Consider the following 21318-nt stretch of genomic DNA (forward strand, 5'->3'; position numbering starts at 1 on the left):
CCACTTTGAATTGAGTTTTGTGCATGGTGAGAGTTTTGTGCATAGTTTTATTTTGCTGCATATGGATTCCAGTTTTCCCAGAACCATTTGTTGAAGAGGCTATCTTTTCTCCAATGTGTTTTTGGCACCTTTGTCTAGTATGAGATAACTGAATTTATGTGGGTTTATCTATGTGTCCTCTATTCTGTACCATTAGTCTACAAGTCTATTTTGGTGCCCATACCATGATGTTTTGTTACTATTGCTCTCTAGTATTGTTTAAGATCTGGTACAGTGATGCCACCTGCTTCACTCTTCTTGCTTGCTAAGGATTGTTAATGGGCCAAGTAAATGAACAGACACTTCTCAGAATATGATATACAATTAATCAGCAAATATATGAAAAAATGCTCAACATCTCTAGAAAATTAGAGAAATGCAAATCAAAACTACTCTTAAGATTTTTATCTCACTCCAGTCATAATGGCAGCTATTAAGAATACAAATGACAATAAATGTTGGCGAGGATGTGGGGGAAAAGGCATTCTCATCCATTGCTGGTGGAACTGCAAATTGGTGAAAACACTATGGAAAGCAATATGGAGATTCCTTAGAAAACTTGGAATGGAGCCATCACTTAACCCAGCTATCCCACTCCTCCGTTTATACCCAGAGTACTTAAAAACAGCATACTACAGTGATTTATAGCAGCTCAATTCACAATAGCTAAACTGTGGAACCAAACTAGATGCCCTTCAATAGATGAATGGATAAAGAAACTGGTATATATACACAATGGAATATTACTCAGTATTAAAAGAGAATAAAATCATGACATTTGCAGGTAAATGGATGGAGTTTGAGAATATCATGCTCAGTGAAGTAAACCAATCCCAAAAAAACAAAGGCTGAATGTTTTCTCTGATATTTGGATGCTGATCCATAATGGGGATGGGGGTGAGGGAGCATGGGAGGAATGGAGGAACTTTAGAAAGGCAAAAGGGAGGGAAAGGAAGGGAGGAGGCATGGGAGTAGGAAAGATGGTGGAATGAGATGGACATCATTACCCTAAGTACATACATGAAGACACAAATTGTGTGACTCTATTTTGTGTACGACCAGAGACATGAAAAATTATGGTCTATATGTGTACTATGAATTGAAATGCATTCTGCTGTCATGTATAACAAATTAGGATTAAATAAAAAAAAATTAAAAATAAAAACTATAGGAACCTCTGAGGAATAGGGAGTGGAGGGACTGTCTTTCACTAGATTGGGTGAGGAGCTTAAAATCTCACTGGGGAAACAGGATCCCAAAAATCAATTTGTAGAGGTCTCTGGGAACTCTGTGGCATAACTAAAAGATTGAGCTATAACTTGGAGAGAATATCTGCAACCGACATATATATCATCATCCATCACTGCAAGATGTGTTTTATGTGCCAGTCATACCCGTTATCTCGTCTCCACACAACATAAACTTCCAGGTCTTTATTTCTGAAATGCCTTCTCCTTTTTTCTTCACTGTACAAAATCCTACTCATTTTTTTAAAGTCCAGATATGTAGTAGCATGCTTCTACCTTCCTCTTAGGTAAGCTTAATTCTTCTCCAACTATCCCCCCCACCCCAACCAGAGTCATTAATTTGTTTCTGCTTCATGTTTTCATTATTTCTTGTTTGTATCTTTACCAAAATATGACCTCAAGTAAAATGATCTTCAGGAAGTCCTGAAAACAGAAACTTTATTTCATAATGAAAATGAGTTCTCCATAGAGTAGATTTAAATACAAATATTGATATGAATATTGTTTCTTAAAATTACTAAAATACAGGAAATACAGCCTATACCTCAGCACAAGGAGTTTCAGGAAGAAGAAAAGGTATTTGAGGGCTATCAAAATATACCAGTACTATAATTTTGTTTATGCAGGTGGAAGTGTCCAATCTGTGTGCAAACATCTCCATGGGGACAGGAAGACAGAATGGAAACTTTGAGTTCTGATATGATACAATTATTCCATAGATAGTTTCTGGTACTTAGCTTTCAAGATCCAAGAAAGGGCTTCAGACTGAAAGAAATATATAGCACATGACAGTTTGGAACTATTGCTGATTTCATGTGTAAAAACCAAATGTATCAAGAATGGCCTCTGGAAATCCGATCAGACAGGAGGAGGGTAAGAACAAGCTATGGAATGGCTCCATTATTTCTTGTCACCTTTGTTGATAAGCGAATAACCAAACAGTCCTCTCCCAATTCACTGGATTTTGAAGCATATGAAAATAAAATGCCAAAATCCTATCAGAGAGAATCTGAACATGAGACAGGGCACCCAGCAGAAACAAAAGAAATTCTACAAGTGATGAAGAGATGGAAGACTCAGATAGCTTGCATGGGAGTGTTCTCTTCATAAGACAGGAAGCTTTGGATCTAGATAAAGAAGGCAGAGTAGTTATTGCCTGGTCTCAGCCATCGAGATAAAAGCAAGTGGGTACACTGAGATATTGCAAGCAAAATATTACTGCTCATTGAGGTCTCTGTCAGAGAGCAGACAAAAGCTCAGGGAAGTGATAACCTTGCGACTGTCCCATATCAGGCCCTGAAATGAAAATGGCAGCTAAGGTTGGGTTGGAGAACCTGGAGGAAATCTGGTACCGGCAAACCATGGGTTGATCTAAGGGCAGGAAACAAGGGGAGCAATAAAACCAAGTGTTTCAAAGTAGAAAGAGACTGTTGGTGATGAACTGTGGAAAGGGATTGGGGAGAGTAATCTTTTATTCTTTCTGAATGCTGACAGCCAGTGTATCATATCCAGGTTTCCTGATGTTATAGTGATAACAAAGGCAAAGCAATAATGAAGACAAAGCAAATTTAAAAAATTACTTTGTTACTATGATTGGCAAAGGCAGATGTGATGCAGTGCAAACATATGGTGTAGACCAGTGTGACAAGAGAAGAGGGAGAAACGTGAGAATCCAAGAGGAATGGAGAAAAAACAAAGACTACCGTGGATATTTTGGCAAGTAACACACAATTGAAACAAACACAATTGAAAGTATTCAGAGGTCTTGGTTCTTTTCCAGAAAAGAACCCGTTATTCTTTATCATTATGTCCGCAAGCATGTGTAGACATGAGGGGATCCCCAAAGCCAAAGATGGCCCAGAGAACCCAGAAATAGCCTGGCTACATGCCACAGAGAACCTCAGCTTCTGAATCCCCCAAGCTTGGTGGTTTCTGTGTGAGGAGACACAGAAATTGCTTGGTGATCCCTAGCAGTGTTAGATTTGAGGTTGGCCCTTTTAGTTCCTGGAAATCAAACATGCGAGTTCATGTATGGACTTGAACTCTGTACACGTCTGAAACAGTGTTTTCCATATTTGGACCACTCACCTCCTTTTCATCTAGGTCTTGGATGGAGGCCTGGCTGAACTCTGAACAATCCCTTTCCTAAATAGCCCCAAACTAGACTTCCAGACTGTACTCCCAGATGGTACCTCTTATTAGTCTCCTACCACAGAATTATCAACTCAAAAATCTCTATCACCAGTGAATATTTACTGGGTGAGTACAAGGTATGGAACCTTCCCATTTACTCTCTGAGATAGAGGAAAAAGCCCTGAAGCCTGGGAGAAGGATATATTTATAGTTACTTTCACCCTACAGAAAAATCAAGGACACCTCCCTTTCATCATCAACATCATATGTTGAGGGCTGGGGATGTGGCTCAAGCGGTAGCGCGCTCGCCTGGCATGCATGCAGCCCGGGTTTGATCCTCAGCACCACATACAAACAAAGATGTTGTGTCCGCCGAAAACTAAAACAAAACAAAAAAAATCATATGTTGAAGATTTGTAGCTCAACTAAGCTTTATATATAATCCATTACCTAATCTCTTTCAATACTACAAGGAATACACTATTGTGGTCCTCACTGACAGATGAAGAAACTGAGGCTCGGTTTGCCTGAGGCTGAGCCATCTATTGGTCAAGCTATACTTCTGCTTAAAATCTTTTTCTCACTGGACACAGTAGAGCATGCCTGCAATCTCAGTGGTTTGGGAGGCTGAAGTAAGAGGATCATGAGTTCAAAGCCAGCCTCAGCAACTTTGTGAGGCTCTAAGCAACTTAGCAAGACCTGGTCTCAAAACTAAAAAAATAAAAAGGGCTAGGGATATGGCTTAGTGGTTAAGTGTCCTTGGGTTCAATCACCAGTATCAGAAAAAAAAGGTATTTCTCCTTTTCACCTGATTTTTTCCCCCTAGATAAAAATGTTATGAGTTTCCCTACAGGCATGGGCTAGATACTTATGGATGTCAGTAAACACTTGTTCCAGTAATTGGAATGAGCTCCCTGGTGCTCACAGTGGTGTTATGAATTCTTCGGACCCATGGAGCCTGTCGAAGGATTTTACCTTCATCACTTCTTTGATGAGCCTTGTCCTTCAGTTAGCCGGCCAACCTGCTTGTTGTGTTGTATGCAGTAATAAATACTTTTCAAGTCTCAACCCCCGCGCCACAGTCACCTAGTGTGAGGAGGGCAAGTCCTCATTATCTGGCAACTCAGTGCTTTATCCACAGTGGGAGTGGACACATAACACTCAGAGGCACAGGCCGCCAGCTTGACTCGGTATCTTGGCACTCTTTATGATTGTCTCAGAAAAGCTGGATCCAAAATGTACATCTGCTTTGGCCAGTCAGAGAGGAAACAGCTTTTGGTTAGCTAATTAATTGTGTTTTCAGCAGCAGCAGATGATTCCATTTTATGGCGATGGCTTGAACACAAGGGTCTGGATTCACGTTTTTTACATTTCTAGGCGATGACAGTAGGTCCTTTTACGTCCAGCCCAGGTGCCATCCTGTCTGATGAGGTCTTTTTAATGAAGAGGATCTCATCTCTCTAGCAGACTTCAGAGCTGCCTAAAGAGCTGGCTTAGAATAAGCACTATACCCAGAGGTCGTTCTAGACGAGTAGTAAATGGCTTCACCATGATGCACCAGGCACATACTGAAGGATACAAGATGTAAACAGGCATGAACTGCTCTTTAGGAGATAGTTGGTGTGTGTGTGTGTGTGTGTGTGTGTGTGTGTGTGTGTGTGTGTGAAAGAGAGAGAGAGAGAGAGAGAGAGAGAGAGAGAGATATGAGGAGGACAGGATGGTAGGTAAGATTTATAAACCAAAGCAGTGGCAAAACAATTCAAAATAATGTGTGTTCAAAGGCTGAGTTCAGAGGTAGGGGAGATCAGTTTAGACCTATAAGTTCTTGAAGGATGGAAGAAATTTCAGAGAAACGAAGAGGGCCTGTGGGAGGAGCAATGAGCACAGAGGCAGGGGGATGGCAGGGAGAGGGTTAAGCCTCTTATGGTCTAGTCTGGGCAGTGAGAAGACAGTATTGCAGCTGGGGATCATGTTGGGGAATCTGGTGTTCCCTGCTCCCAGCATTTCCCAGAGCCTTTGTGGTATTACTGACCGGTATTCCCACTGTACCTTGCATATAGATCTCCCAAGCTACTTCTGACACTTGATTGCTTTTATCCATTTATACCTGCATTCCCGCTTTCTAAACAATAATCTCCTTAACACTGAGGCCATGGTGTGTTTGTCTTTGCCTGGCACAGACATGCTTAATGAATGCGTGTTGAACAAATGAATGAATGGAGACATCATCGGAGGCAAGGCTGAATGAGCAGGCTGGTTCTAGAATGAAATATGCCGTGCATGCCAGGCATTCTAATAAATTCTGCCTTCGGACGACTAGGTGTGGCATCTGGGTCTATCCTTGATTGATCTAATCATTTGTATATTCCACAAAGATTCATTGAAAGCCTACTATGTTCCAGACATTTATAGGATCTTAGGAAACAACAATGATAAAACAGACGACATCCTGCCAAGGTAGAGCTGTTGTTCCTGGGGAGATACAGATAATCAGGACTGCTACATAAATTCGTGGGGTCTAGTGTAGATTAGAAGTGTCTGGCCTCTTGTTCACACAGCAGGGAAGAGTGTTGTGAAAGGTAAGAAGCAGAAGGTTGGGGCTGTAGCTCAGTGGTATATATATGAAGCCCTGGGCTTAATCTTCAGCAATTCCTGCACCCCTGCCAAAAAATGTACTATACTACAAAGCTTTATTCCCTGCAGCTTCCCTCTCAAACTGTGGAGTCTTAACTCACTATTTATGTCCTTATAAAAAATATATTGTTTTACCATTATCACCATGAATTTGATATTTCATCTTAATAATGCACAATGCCAGTTTTAAATGCAAAATAAGAGCATTTAATAAAATCACATAGTTTCTATTTCTTATACTTATAACTTATACTTGTGTATGGACTTAATTTTCACCAAAACAGTGGAAGCTGCATTAAGCTAATTCAATTGCTTTTATTTCATTCTTTGACGTATAGCATTCTACCAACACTCTCTACCTTTGGCTAACGGATGAGTAGAGCAGAGGTAGGGAATAGGGGAGGGAGGAGGGGAGGGAAAGGGGAGGCACAGGGAAATGAAGCAGGCCAAATGTGCTATATGCAGGAGTGAATATACTACAATGAATCCCATTATTATGTATAATTATAATGTATCAATAAATAAAATGAAATAAAATAAAAGATAACCCCATTGAATGCAGGAAAAAAGGGAAAGTCTGAAAGGAAAAGAACTATGGGTTAACTTCTCTTTCTTTTTCCTTTTCTCCTTCTGTCATAATTATCAGGGTGAGTGACTGTGTGTTTTGTGTGTGTGTGTGTGTGTGTGCGTGTGTGTGTATGTGTGTGTGTGTGTGTGTGTGTGAGAGAGAGAGAGAGAGAGAGAGAGAGAGAGAGAGAGAAAGAGGGGGGCGGGCTGAGGTGCTGACAGTCCCCAGAGGCTACACCAGAATTTGCTTCAAATGCAGGAAGAACACAACAATGTTCCAAGATACATGAATGGCCAAGGAATCCTCTCACATCCTTTCAGACTGGTGTTACTTCCCTGTACTATATTAGGATTTGGTTGGAATGTGCCCTTCTTGAAGCACTGTGCATTTAAAAAGAACCACAAAACCTTTGACCTGCTTTTCCATTTTGTCTTTTCCAGTATGCTTCTTCCTAAAAAGTGAATTTTGAAAAACTCAGAAGAGTTATGCAAATGTTCATTAGCAAAGCTTAGACCCAGGGTATGTGTTCACTTCCAAAGCTTGGTAAGATAGAAGTGAAAGATTTGTCATTAAAAATAATATGTGTGCTTGTGCTTTTGTGACAAGGTCACTGGGGTGCTGTGAGGGTACATGACAGTGTGTGTGTGTGTGTGTGTGTGGAGGGGGGTGAGTGCGTGTCACCTCAGGGTAAGGCGCCAGTGGGGACATGTGGTAAGCGTTTGTGTGAACATGTGATGTGGGTGTGGTATTTGTGGCCTGTGCTCTGTGTGTCTGTGTGGTTCGTGTGTAGGATCTGTGCTGTGTTTGTGTTTGTAACATGAAATGAATATTATTTTATGTTTTCCATCTCCTTTTTCTTCCAGTCCATGTAGCCCATGTTTTATGTTCCCCTAAAACACCAGTCTGTTCTCATGTTCGCCTAAGTAAAATAACATGCAACTTTTTGACATTCACAAACAAAACCCATGGTTTTCATCTGAGTCAAGTGTTCCCCGGGGCTTTGGGCTTTTTTTTCTCCCCCCGCCTTCTTTTTCCTGTAAATCCATTTTATGCGTTGGAGTTAGAAGATGACATCTTGTTACATCATGTTAGACAGCACCATAATTTTTTCCAGCAAACCATTTCCAATCTGGCTGAGCAGACAGAAGTGAACAGAGACCCACAACCTGGCTTAAATAAAGGATCAGCTATGGCCCTTCAGGATGGACCCAGAGGAGCCTGTTCCCAAATGTGAGGCTGACTTATTTTAACTCCTTAGATTGGAGATGGAGAAATCTCTGCAGGCTCACAGCTATTGCAGTGATATACTGCAGTCTTTCTCTGCCTGAGATGAGGATGCCTGCTGGGGGGAGGGGTGTCTCTGCAGGGGAGGAAGAGTTGGGCGAGATGGATGCTTTGCCTGAGGTCCCTTCTGTACTATGCACAGGTCAGGCCTGTCTTGTGCTCTTCAGCTGCAGCTGCTATTTATAGCTCTGTCTCTGTTTGCTATTCTGCCTGTGACCCCTGTGGTCAGCTCAAGGCCCTTGTTTAAAAAGAACTTGAGCTGTTCTCTGCTCAAATTGAGGCCCACTCCAGAGACTTTCCATTAGCAGTCTTTGTTCTGAAACTCAGTGACAAGGGCTCCCTGGATGCCCTCCCCAGGCCCTGACTGGGTGTCTGGGTTCCTGCAGTCCTGCTACAGATCTATACTTGCAGCCTATTGTATGCAGAGAATTTGTTCTGGGTGGGAGTTGTGTTGTGTCCCTCATACAGTGTGAGTGATCTGCCTAAGTGACACTTCCAAATGAATGTTACCATGTCAGTGTTTGGCTCACTAGCTGTGCTGTTTGGATAATTAAGGCACAAAACCTTAGGATCTGTAAAGTCAGGGGATTTGTAAGAACACTGGGCTGAGAATCAGGTGATCCAGATTTGAGCCATAATTTCAAGCTGTGAGGGCCTGGACAAGTCAGAAAGTCTCTGAGCTCCCCCTTCCTACATGTGAAGAGAATTCTGGACTCACGGGGATGCTGCGAGGACTGAGATGGGATCATTGCCTGTGTGGAAGTCATCTGGAAACTTCTCCACTCTCATCTACTATTTCAACTTCTCATATTTCTCAGAAGAATGTGGCAAGAAATTGAGGATGGAAGGGAGTGGAGGTGTTCTGCAGATAACAGAGAAAAAAATTTCTATGTGTATTCAATTGGCTGCTAAAGACAGATAAAAATTGATTTTTAATTATAGATTAAAATTGATCTTTTTAAATTGAGGTTGAGAGTTAGCAAGAATTTGTAAGTTTAACGTAAGTCAATAAAGATTAATTAAGCATAGATTACATGTCAACCAATAGAGTCAGCACCAGACATATCAAGAAAAACAAAGAAATAAAACAGGGTGATTCTTATCACAGAAAAAAGGGAAAATAAAACAATACAGAAAAAGAGATAATCCAGAACTCAATTTCATCATATAAACTTAAAATGTGACAAATAAAAGAATAAGAAAAGATTATTTACTAATTATTGTGAATGTCACTGGTCATACATTTGGAAAATGATTTATTTAGATCAATATTTTATATCATATCATAAAGGAAGTGCCAATTGGATTAAGAATTATATATAGGTAGACAAATTATTAGACAAAATCCCCCCCCAAAAATAATCAACATTGAGACTTTACCTGATCAGTGGAGATAACTTCTTAATTCTGAAGCAATAGAAGAAATCAACAAGATTGACAGGCTCAAATAAATATTTTAAGCACCCTCAAATAATGAAAATGGCTCACTGTAATATAAAATGCTAGTAGAAATTTGGAGAGAGGTTTTATCAATCGTGACAAGGAGTATATACTGATACTTTATAAATTAGTCATTAAAAATACATAATGAAGGCAGGGGATGTAGCTCAGTGGTAGAGCACCTGTGTAACATGCATGAGGCTCTAGGTTGGATCTCCACCACCACAAAAATGTGTGTGTGTGTGTGTGTGTGTGTGTAAAACATCAAGATCTCAACAGAGGGTTGAAAAAGCAAAAAGGACAACTAATTTATTATGTAGAAGCTATAGATTGCCTACACACTCAAAGAAAAAAGTATATCTTTATATTCAAATAACTGTAGATTTAAGCAAATTGAAGCACCAATTTACATATTTAAGTCAGGAAAAGTTAAAATGTGACATCCAATGATGGTCAGATTATGGGCCACACTAGAGAGTTACAAATTATTGGTGGCAGTGTGGATTCTTTTAACCCGTTTGGAAAATAAAAACTACAATGCATATCAAAATCTATGAAAATATTTATACCCTGTGCGCTGAATCTCTCTCTCGCAGGATTTTATCATGGGAGATAAAAAGAAAGAAATCAAAAACAAAAATGCTACAAGAAAACTGGGTGTGGTGGCGCACACTTCTAATCTCAGTGGCTCGGGAGAGTGAGGCAAGAGGATCCTGAGTTTAAAGTCAGCTCAGCAATAGTGAGGCACTTAACAACTCAATGAGACCCTGTCTCTAAGTAAAATACAAAATAGGGTTGGGGTTGTGGCTCAGTGGTTGAGTGCCCCCTGAGTTCAATCCCTGGTACCAAAAAAAAAAAAAAAGCTACAAGATAAACTTCATGTTTTATATAATAGAATGAAAAATGAATTAAATGCTCAACAAAAGAGGCATGTTAATGATTATGAAATTTTGATAATAATAGGCAAGTATTAAAATAATGGCAAGAGGGTTGGTAAATAGAAAACGTTTATGATAAAATAATACAAACTTGTAAAAGTCAACACTGAACAAATATAATAATTATAATTATGTAGAGTGAGTTATATATTTTATCAAAACCAGAAGTATTGAAGTATTATGTAAAAGTGTGAAAATATTTATATTAGAGTATTGCAATTATGATGTTTGGTAAATAAAGAAAGATTCCTACACCCAGTGCAGTGGCACGAACCTATAATCCCAGTAACTTGGGAGGCCAAGGCAGAAGGATCACATGATTTAGATGAGCCTGGGTAGCTTAGCAAGACCCTGTCTCAAAATTTAAAAATAAAAATAAAAGGGCTGGGGATGTAACTCAGTGATAGAATGCCTCTGGGTTCAAACCATAGTCCTAAAATAAATAAATGAATGAATGAATAAATAAATAAGTAAACAATATTCCTTAATGGTGCTGTATGGATTTCTTTTTTTTTTTTGGCAGTGCTGGGAGATGAACCCAGGGTCCTGTGCATGCTAGGCAAGTGCTCTACCACTTAACTATATCCCCAGCCCCTGAAAAATAATATTTTTAATATATATTTTTAGTTGACAAGTAAGTTATATGTATTTATGGTATACAACATGATGTTCTGATATATGTACACAATGTGAAATGACTAGGTTAAGCTAATTAGTATATACATTACTTCACATACTTTGTTTTTTAGTGATGAGAATATTTAATATCTACCCTCTTAGAAACTTCCAAGTATATAATATGCTATGTTTAACTGTACTCTGCATAATACATAATAGATCCCTTGAACTCTTCCTTCTAATTGAAATTTTGTGTCTTTTGACTGATGTCTCCCCAATTCCCTTATCGTATCATCTCCCTTCCTCTGCTAACGACCATTTTATTCTGCTTCTATAGGTTTGGGATATATTAGATTATGTGATATTTGTTGCCCTGTGCCTGACTTATTTCACTCACTATAATGTCCTCCAGGTTTATCCATGTTTCAAATGTGATGAGATTTTCTTCTTTTTTCAAGGTTGAATTCCATGGTATACATACACCACCTTTTCTTCATCATTCCTCCATTGACAGACACTAACATGGTTTCCATATCTTGGCCATTGTGAATAGTACTGCCATGGACACTGGAGTGCAGGTATCTCCCTGACATACTGAATGCACTGCCTTTGCAAAAATGTGCCCAATGGTGGTATTGCTGGATCTTGTGGTAATACTATTTTTGATTTTCTGATGAACTCCCATACTGTTTTTCATAATGGTCGCACCATTTACTTTCCTACCAAGAGAGTACAAAGGTTCCTTTTTCTCATATTCTCACCAACTCTTCTTATCTTTTCTCTCTTTTGTTTTTAATTTTTAATTTTACTATAGCCACCCTAACAGATGTGAGACAGTATCTCATTGTGGTTTTAATAGCCATTTCCCTAACCATGAGCAATATTGAGCATTTTTCATATACTTGTTGGCCATTTGTATGTCTTCTTTTGAGAAATGCTTCTTCAAGTCCTTTGTCCACTTTTTCTTAGTATTGAATAGAGTTCCTATGTGGGTAGGGGGGAAAACAGCAAAAAGAAGACAAAAAAAATCCTTCCCATATTGATCTGCATTTCAATTCCAGATGTATTCCTCTTTTAGTTCTTGATGTTTCTATTTTGACCTGCTGTTTGTGGACAGATTTTTCCAATTGCCCAGCCCCAGCTCCTCCACAGTTCAAAATCCAATTACCTGGCTGCCTATTGGCTTTCAGATGGAGCTTTTTGTTGTCACTACCATAGTAGAAAACAAGGAAGGGAATATTTTCCTCCAATCACAGCAACACTAAGAATCCCAGACTCCCTCTTTTCATTCTCTTGGAGCATGCATCTAGGCCCCATGGTGTCTACTACAGCCCAGCACATGCATCCAGCCCCTGTCATGTGCTTGGCCGTTTCAGGATAGTGAAAGAGCTCAGAATAGCTATTTATGAGTACACAGTCTCAGCATTTGCAATTAGCTTGGAATAGGCTGGAAAAAAAAAAAACAGATGGAATTAAGTGCTTTCTCTCATTCTTCTTCCTTTTTATTTTCTGGTTTCTTTCTTAGGGCTAACCCTTGAGTCACTGTTCTTTTCTCTAAGTTGATTTTATGTATACTTGCAAATAAATTCAGCAGCCTTTAGAGGTATAAATTGTTCCAGACCCACTGCTTACGAAGATGACCAAGACACAGTCCTTCATCTCAAGGAGCTTGCTATCCAGACAAAACACAAATTAAACCAACCAAAAAAAATTTTTTCCCCCTATATATGTGTTAAGTTCCAAGTTCTATGCCTGGTAGTACACTCTGAGTACATAAAGTGGGGTTCATTCCAATCTGGAAATTCAGGGATGGCATGAGTGGGGATTAGCTAGACAAAGAAAGGTGAGGAGGGGTAGGGTGGGTGGGGTGGGAAGCAGTGGNCTTCAGTTAGCCGGCCAACCTGCTTGTTGTGTTGTATGCAGTAATAAATACTTTTCAAGTCTCAACCCCCGCGCCACAGTCACCTAGTGTGAGGAGGGGTAGGGTGGGTGGGGTGGGAAGCAGTGGGGTGGAGGATGCTAGAGACAGAGGAATGGTATTAACCAAAACCTGCCTGAAAGACATAAGCACAGTGGGCTTGTGGAGAACTACTTTTCAGCTCCCTGGCACTTTTGAAAAAGCAAGTTATTTAGTATCTGAAACCAGGATCCATCCCTTTTGGTCCTGTTAATCATCCTGTGATGGTAGAGAAGAGCTTCTCTCAAACAGCATGCCTGAGCTTCTCCGCAGTTCTTGGTCCACTTTTTCACGGCTGTTCCCCTCCCTGGTGCTTCTGCCATTGCTCTTTCCTTCTCCATTCTCCCCAAGAGTGTTTGTCCTTACTACATCCTGGTCTCCAACCCCACATGTATGTGTCCATGGACTGAGTTTGGTCAGGCAGAGAACAGAATTCTCTCCAAAGTTGTTCCCAATGTCTGTGCTGAGCAAGAACCTGCGGACAGTGAACGACTCATTTTTATTTATTTAACTTATGATAGATTCTTACCAGTTGTGTGTGTCCAGTTGTGGAGGGCTGCAAAGTCAGCATTTTTCTCCTATCAGTTCATGGGAACAACCACAACGTTTACCTGCTATCTTAGGTTTACACTATTGTTTTAAAAGCCCAAGGAATTTCCATTTGTGAAAATATTCAAGTCTGAATATTGTTAACTTTTCCTGGATGGATTCTGAGATATGTAGGAGGAAGTCAGGTAGAGGAAATCAGTGTGTTTTAAAAGATCTTGGCATTATCTGTTTCCCATGTCTGAGTAATCACGTATTTTAAGTGATGAATTCAAGAAATTCAGTTTAAAAAAAATAAGAAGGACTTGATTTCTGACAAGAGTGCTAAGACCATTCAATGGAGGAAGAATAGTCTTTTCAACAAAAGGTGCTGGGGCGACTGGATGTCCACGTACAACAGAATGAATTTGAACTCCCACCTCACACCCTATAAAAAATTTACTCAAAATAAGTCAAAGACTTAGTTGTAAAAACCAAAACTCTTAGAAGGAAACATAGGTATAAATCTTTAGGACCTTGGATCAGGTAAGGGTTTCTTAGATATGGTACCAAAACACAAGCAAAAAAAAAAAAAAAAGCGAGAAGAGATGTCATTAAAATTAAAGAATTTTTTGTATCAAAGGGAACTTGATACACTTCTGGGTTATAGCATGTATTCTATTGTATGAGATAATACTCATAGAAGAAAAGAAAAAATTTTCAGGTAATATATCTGATAAGTCTCATATTCTGTGCTGGGCGCAGTGGTACACACCTGTAATCCCAACTACTTGGGAGGTTAAGGCAGGAGAATGAGAATCACGAGTTCAAAGCCAGCCTCAGCAAAAGCAAGGTGCTAAGCAACTCAAGGAGATCCTGTCTCTAAATAAAATACAAAATAGGGCTTGGGCTGTGGCTCAGAAATTGAGGGCCCTGAGTTCAATCCTCAGTACCTCTCACCCCTGCAAAAAAAGGTCTATATTCTGAATATACATCTAACTCTTACATTCAACAACAAAAAGATACACAACCCAATTTTCAAATGGGCAAAGGAAGTGAATAGGAATTTCTCCAAAGAAAATATACAAATGGCCAATAAGCACATGAAAATATGCTCAACATCATTAGTCATCAGGGAAAAAAAAGCAACTCAGAAACAAAATTAATTGCCTTTTGGTTTTCACATCCATTAGGATAACTGTAATAAAAACAGAAAGTAATAGAAAATCACAAGAATTGGTGAAGATGTGAAGAAATCAGAATCCTTGTGCATTGCTAGTAGGGCTATAAAATGGCACAGCTGCTATGGAAAACAGTTGGGCAGTTCCTCAAAAAGTTAAACATAGAATTACCAACAGCCCTGCATTGCCACTCATAAATACGTACACAAGAGAATCGAAAACATATGTCCACATAAAACATTCATGTGAATGTTTACAGCAGCATTATTCATAATAGTCAAAAGTAGAAGCAACTCAAATGTCCCGTCTACTGATGAAGGGATAAACAATGTGTTATCTCATACAGTAGAATATAAAAAGAAAGGTGTTACACAATAGAATGCATGCTATCTCATAGAATAATACATGCTACTACATGGATGAACCTTGGAAACATTATGCTAAGTGTAGAAGACAGACACACAAGGCCTCATACTGCATAATTCCATTTATGTGAACTGTCCAGAAGAGGTGAATCCATAGCTTTTTCCAGAAAAAAAAAGTAGGTTAGTAGTTCCTTAGGGCTGGGGCAGGGAGATGGAGACGAGGTGCTTAATAGATACAGGTTTCTTTTGAGGAAGATGAAAATATTCTAAAATTAGATAGGAACAATGGCTGCACAACATTCTGAATATACTAAGAAAACACTGAATCATGCATTGAAAGTGGTACATTTTATGTTATCTGAGTTTTATCTCAAAGGAAAATGAAAAGAACAAGGAGGTCCTGTATACTTCACTGCACTAGATTTCAGCTAGCATTTGGGACACTACTGTGGCCAGAACTGATAGATAACAATTTGAGAAGCACATTTTATGCTGGGTTCTTGGCTGGAATGGGTGGGGAAAAGTACAAATAAGATGTAGATTCTCTTCTCAAGGTTCTCATGCCATGCTGGAGGATGTACTTACACTTCATTAACTAGAACTCAACCTGAAGATAGTAAGTGTGATGGTGAAGAAAGATGGCCCTGTTGGAGCACTGGAGGAGTGGCTTATTCTGATGAAGGAATATGGTAAGCTCTTGCAGAAGAGGGGACATTTGAACTGGATTTTCAAGCATGAGTAGGAATTTGACACACAGAGAAAGTGGTAGAAGGCATTCTAGGCAGCAGGACCCGCTTGAGCAAAGGCCTAGAGGTATGCAGAGCATTTTGAAGTTTGTCACCTTACTAGATGGCATATTTGAACTCTGGGCTCCCTCTCCTTCTAACACTCTGCCAGTGATTTTTATTAAATGTCACAACTATTATCCACTTTGATTCTTGGTTCTTGTCTCACACAAGAACCTTAGACTGAGAAACAGAAATGTTCTTGAGCCTCTATGGGCTTTGGCAGGGTTCCCATAGTTCCCTTGCTCTGTCCACATCCTGCCTGTGGTTGTCTGAGCACCTGGAACAGATTGGGCACACAGTTCTGCTCCTACACTCAGCTGCTCCACCCTAGGATTCCCCCTTTGCTGCAATGACTAGATCCATCCACCTGCCAGACAGACGGCCCTCGTTCTCTCTCCAAGAGGCTCTGCTCAATGCAGAAGGAAACCAGAGGGAGGAGAGGAAACCCATCCCATTCTCCAGGGAAGAGTCGTCCCATCTGGCCCCCTTGGCAGCCAGCTGCATTTGGCTTCTATTTGAATGGTGAACCTGTTGCTGCGAGGTGGGGTGGAGGGACAAGGGATCCCTAAGGAGTTTGGCACTTAATGAATTGTTCAGTAAGGAGTGCTAGGCAGAAAGCTTTCCGGAAGGAAAAGCAGATTTTCAGTCCGGAGCCCTGAGGCTCCTAATGCCTCCCAGATGAAAAGCTAACAGAGGGTCCCCCCCCACTCCCTGAGAGTGTGCATGCTGACATTTGCTCCCCGGTGCCCCAAGCATAAGCCTGTTTTATTGTGTTTACCATTTTGTGTCTTCAGAGCATAACTGATGTGTTGCAAACACGAGTGCCCTGGACAGCAGAGCCAACCCTCAGCAGCCTTTCCCTGAAGCAGAGATGATCCGCCCATGCCAGAGACCCAGTGGGATGAACTAGTCAGTGTTCCCAAGTCTCATAGCTTATGAGAGATCAGGACCCAGAGACATCTGGTCTGGGGCAGCTCAGTTCAGGATAGAATATTGCCCTGCCAGAGTGGATCACAGCACATGACACCTGTGTGCCTGCCTGAGACCTGGCCTGTCCTGGGACCCTGAGTAGCAGGAAGGAAGATCAAAACAGCAAATAAACCTCCCCAAAATCCAGACAAAAAGAGACATGGATTTAACATTGACTTCTTTTTTTTTTTTTTTAAAGAGAGAGAGAGAGAGAGAGAATTTCTTAATATTTATTTTTTAGTTCTCAGCGGACACAACATCTTTGTTTGTATGTGGCGCTGAGGATCGAACCAGGGCCGCATGCATGCCAGGCGAGCGCGCTACTGCTTAAGCCACATCCCCAGCCCCTAACATTGACTTCTTTAACCATGTTGATACTTTTTTTTTTTTTCCCAAACCCACGAGAACTCAACTCCTATTCCATTCTCTTAAGTTCTCTGTGGGTTAAATGCTCTGACAGTATAGACAAGGACCAGATGTGCAGTGTATGGGTCAGCCTGTACTGGGAAGGCCAGGAGGAGGGTGGGAGAAGTGGGCCTGAATGTCATTACTTGGAAGGGTCAGGGGGTCAGTGACAGTGGCAAGAAACAGATTTTTCCAGCTGCTTTTGGGTTGAGATCTGTACTGCATAATCTGAATGCTTTTATCTGTTTCTGAAAATAGACAGGAATTTTTTCCACAGGCAGCTCCAATCTGGCCGTGGAGACGTGAGGGAGGATCGTAGGGAGACAGTTGTATGTAGTCCAGTAGGTTTGTTTTGTGACCCCCTCTCCCCCTCTAGTCCTTCCCCACACTGGCTCTATGGAGCCACATTATCTTAATAGCTCTTGAAGTAGGGAGTCAGAAATGCTGGAAATAGTTTCCATTAGGAATTGTGTATCGCTTCTGATATATCAAGCTATCGTTTCTTACTTTTGCTTAAACAGACAGGACAAAAGCCCTTCCTGATGTCAGAAGCACCTACCCAGATGGAATGGTTCCTCAAGTCTGTATAGAAGGACAAACATGGGAGACAAATGAGGCAGAAAGAAGAAAATGACCAGTTCTACAAACACCTTTGTCCTGGATTTAGACTATAAAGAAATATCACAAGTTATCTACAGAGATCTTCTGGAAGGTTAACTCTGGATTAAATCAGACTCCCTCTCTCAGCAGCTGGTCCCTCTCATGAAAGATCAAAAGGACCTTGAACCTTCCAAGCGAACTGTCAAGCAAACAGCAGGAAGATCTCTAATTTATTTACATAGCATTTTCTTTTTCCAGTTGTGTACCAGTTTCTTCTTGTTATAAGCCTATCTTTTAAAGTTGAAATCAAGACACAGAAAAAAAAAAAAAAGCAATGTTAAGAATCATGTAGAGAACTGGGAAAAAGACAAGGGCCTTTTAACCCACAGATAAATGAATCTAGATACCACCTCTGCTTATTCCAGCAATCCTTTTCAATGGCCAATCACCCATCTTACCAAGAGCAAGAAGGTATTTGTGCTGAACATGCAGTAAAGCTTAACAACTTTGGTTTATAGGAGACTGATATGAGCCTTTGAGGCTGAGAAGTTCAGAAAGCTTATTTGCAAGGTTCCTGTAAGGTAAGACCTCACTATGAATGGAAGCTAGATAAATGCTAGATTGTTCTGAAATGCTTCCAACATTCTGTGTCTAAGACTCTTTTTGTTGTTCTTATAACCCAAGAGCCCCATGGTTAACTTAGGTACCACTGAGGAGGAAAAAAGAGCAGAACTGTGAGCTCACCTACTGCAGCCACCATTCTTTCAGAGCTCTCTTCTTGAAGGCTGCATCTAGGAACAGCAATTTGTGAGTCACTTTCTTAATGACATGGTTCTTTTAGCACAGACCATGCAGGGTGTCAAGTGGAACATCTTGTTTACCACCCCTTCAGGGCCCCCACACATCAAAGTCTATGGGGAGGTGACTTCAATCAGCTATGTGTATAATGCTTCGATTCTTGCCAATTGTCAGATACCTGGTCATAATGGAGAGGAAAGAAAGGAAAGAAAGAGTTCACAAAGAGATGCGTGAGAGAGCAGTTGGAAAGAAGAAAAAAAAAAAAAAAGACCTAAAAAGATCCTAATGGGAGAGAGGTAACAGCTTTTGAAAGTAATAGGGCATGCCAAAGGGAAAGGGAGAAAAGGAATTTTAGTGAATAGAACAGACTGTACACTGGTGTCTTCACTCATTACACCTCATACCTTGTGAAGGACCTGGACAAACAATCTGACCCTTCCAGAGACCTTCCAACACAAAGCAACATGGGGCTTCAAAGCAAAGAGGAACAGGAAGTTGGTTAGTTTCAGGTGCATAGAAAGAAAACTGGTGTCGGACTCACCCCACACTACAGGACGTACACAGAGAAGCTTGCAGATCAGGTCATCTGGTGGTGATTCACGCAAAACTGATTTGGTGGCTCCTGGGGCCAGGAGGTTTCCCACATTATTCCTTACTTTACTGAGCTCAGCTTGAGATGGGCAGAGTTGCAGCTCTTTTATAATAATAAATAATATTATAGAAAGTAAAAATGGAGTGCAGAGATGGAAAAGACTTTTAAAAGGGTGTGCAATATAAGAAAAGCAAACAAACAACATGCAGTGTTCTTCTTGGCCATCAGGGGCATAGGGTGTGGCAAAAAGCACTTGAGCTTTGGCAACTGAAAATTGTCAGCTTACACTTACATTTGCTTTTAGTGATCTTGAGCAATTCGTTTAATGTCTTTGATCTTCAGTTTTTTATCTGTACAATGGGAAAAGAGTCCCTACCATGTACGGTACTTTTATGGGCAGGTGGTGTGATGTGCACGGTATCTGGCATTTGGTAGCAGATTGGTGTTAGTTGTTATTATTCTACTGTCAGCTTCCACCAGCAGTGTGAGGACTAATTTCTTTAGAGAGCATTTTTCTATTTTTCTATGACCTCACTCATATATTTGTACTGTGGAAAGGAGCTTTAAGATCATTTGGTCCAAACCATTTCCTTGTTTTGGTTCAGAAAGGTGGGTGGTAGATACGAGGTCAATTGGGTGCAGAGCTGGGATTGGGGCACCTGGCTTTCTAGGCAATACTGCATCCTCTGCATCTGCCTGCCTATTTGTACAAGTGATCCTGATGGTCCCCAAACATAGATCAGTGCGTTTTCCTGCAAAACTGTTGATGCACAGTCCTTGTCTGTGATAACTCTTCAGCAGAAAAGATAAAGTAAAAAGGAATGAACCAGAGGTCTTCCCCTTGGTTCTTCCCCCATCCCTCTACCATCCCAAGTTGTGGTGCAAAGCAGCTCAATGCTCATCTCCTGGATGCTAGCAGAGGGCAGCAGAGGGGCCCTTGCTTGTAAGTGAGCTGGTGTCTCCATCCAACTTTCACATGGGCCTTTTCTGTTTTTCTGAGAGGAGACAGGAGCCTGGATGTGTGTTATGGGATGCTCTGGTGGAATCCATCCAAGGACCATGCAGGAAGTCATCTCAAGCCTCCTTGCCCGTAAGAAGGTTTAAAACTAGCCAGAACCTCAGGGACAGTTGAGCTATTAATGGAAAGTGAGTCAACTCTGAGGCCCTTAAAGACCTATGCAGTATACATGACATTTCCATAGACCTTGAAGCATATCTAGAAAGACTTGTGGAAAGACAAAAGAGGGAGTCAGTTGCATTCCAGGCTGGGGCTGTTTATGTTAGTTGGGGCCAGGCTGGGTAGTTATGCATCTTTATGGAGCTGAGATGTCTGCAGAGGTAGAAGCCAGGAGGGCAGGATTAAAATGAATGGGAAAGGAAGAATCACCACCCCAGACTGTATCCTGAGCAATCTTGCCTTGGGCTTAGTTCAACTGCAGGTCTCCCTTTTCTTTCAGTTGGTAAGAAGAGAATCAGACATGTGTGGGACTGGAGGGAGACCTCTTTTCTGTCCTTGCAAATGCGGGCTCTCATTTCCATGCCTGGGAAAGACTTTCCTTTTGGAAAATGATCTGGAGGTCCTGACTGGGCAGGATGCATTCTGAGATGGGCTCCCAGGCACCCAGGCAGGGGGCCTTCAGGGAGCAGTGAAGCCAGGGCCCTACAGTGTACCTTCCAGTCCAGGACCGGGCTGCTTGGCCTTCACCATGGAGTGCCTGTGTTTAGAAAGGGCAGGTTGAACCAGTGGGGGTGTTAGGGAGCCCTTTGTAGGCCAAGGGCTCACTTCATCTCCAGTTATGCTACATGGGAAAGGAAGAAAAGGGGGGTTTCTAATTTTTTTCTATGACAAGTGACAGTTCTCCAGGTGACCAACCCCCTGCCCTGCTTCCCTCTTTATATTCACCTAAGGGTTCAAGCTCAGGGTCTGCAGTTTGGGAGGAAGGCTGTAGCCTACCCCTCCCCTTTATCTACACACACACACACACACACACACACACACACAAGAAGCTTTCCTCTCTTGACTGACTCTATCAGCCCAGCCTCATTTCCTTCCAGGCAGAGTCCTTGGAGCCCCAGGCCAAGCTGGTGTTGCTCTAAAAATAACCGAGTCCGAAGTGATGAATGGGGAGGCATTTGCTCTCCTTTTCCTGCCTCAGCGTTGGGCCTGAATCATGTTGGGAAATGACATTCTGTTAACACAAGCACTTTTGTTTCCTCCTGTGCTCTCTCACCATCCG

At 41.2% G+C, this 21318-nt stretch overlaps 2 long non-coding RNA genes across 2 annotated transcripts in view; one reads left to right on the top strand and one right to left on the bottom strand.

Annotated features, from left to right (window-relative positions):
• The first annotated feature begins 6466 nt into the window (after nucleotides 1-6466).
• LOC107137380 overlaps nucleotides 6467-21318 on the top strand; it is a 102958-nt gene continuing 88106 nt past the window's right edge. The window contains exons 1-3 of the long non-coding RNA XR_007348135.1: nucleotides 6467-7851; nucleotides 15484-15618; nucleotides 17613-18272. This is a non-coding gene — a long non-coding RNA (uncharacterized LOC107137380). The remainder of the gene's footprint in view (nucleotides 7852-15483; nucleotides 15619-17612; nucleotides 18273-21318) is intronic.
• LOC125617217 lies at nucleotides 7861-20032 on the bottom strand. Its single transcript, XR_007348137.1, has 3 exons — nucleotides 19031-20032; nucleotides 18436-18667; nucleotides 7861-8767 (listed from the first exon to the last, which is right to left on the bottom strand). It is a non-coding gene; the product is annotated as an uncharacterized LOC125617217 (long non-coding RNA).

Source organism: Marmota marmota, unplaced genomic scaffold (assembly GCF_001458135.2).
Source record: "Marmota marmota marmota unplaced genomic scaffold, marMar, whole genome shotgun sequence".
In the NCBI taxonomy this organism is placed as follows: Eukaryota; Metazoa; Chordata; class Mammalia; order Rodentia; family Sciuridae; genus Marmota; species Marmota marmota.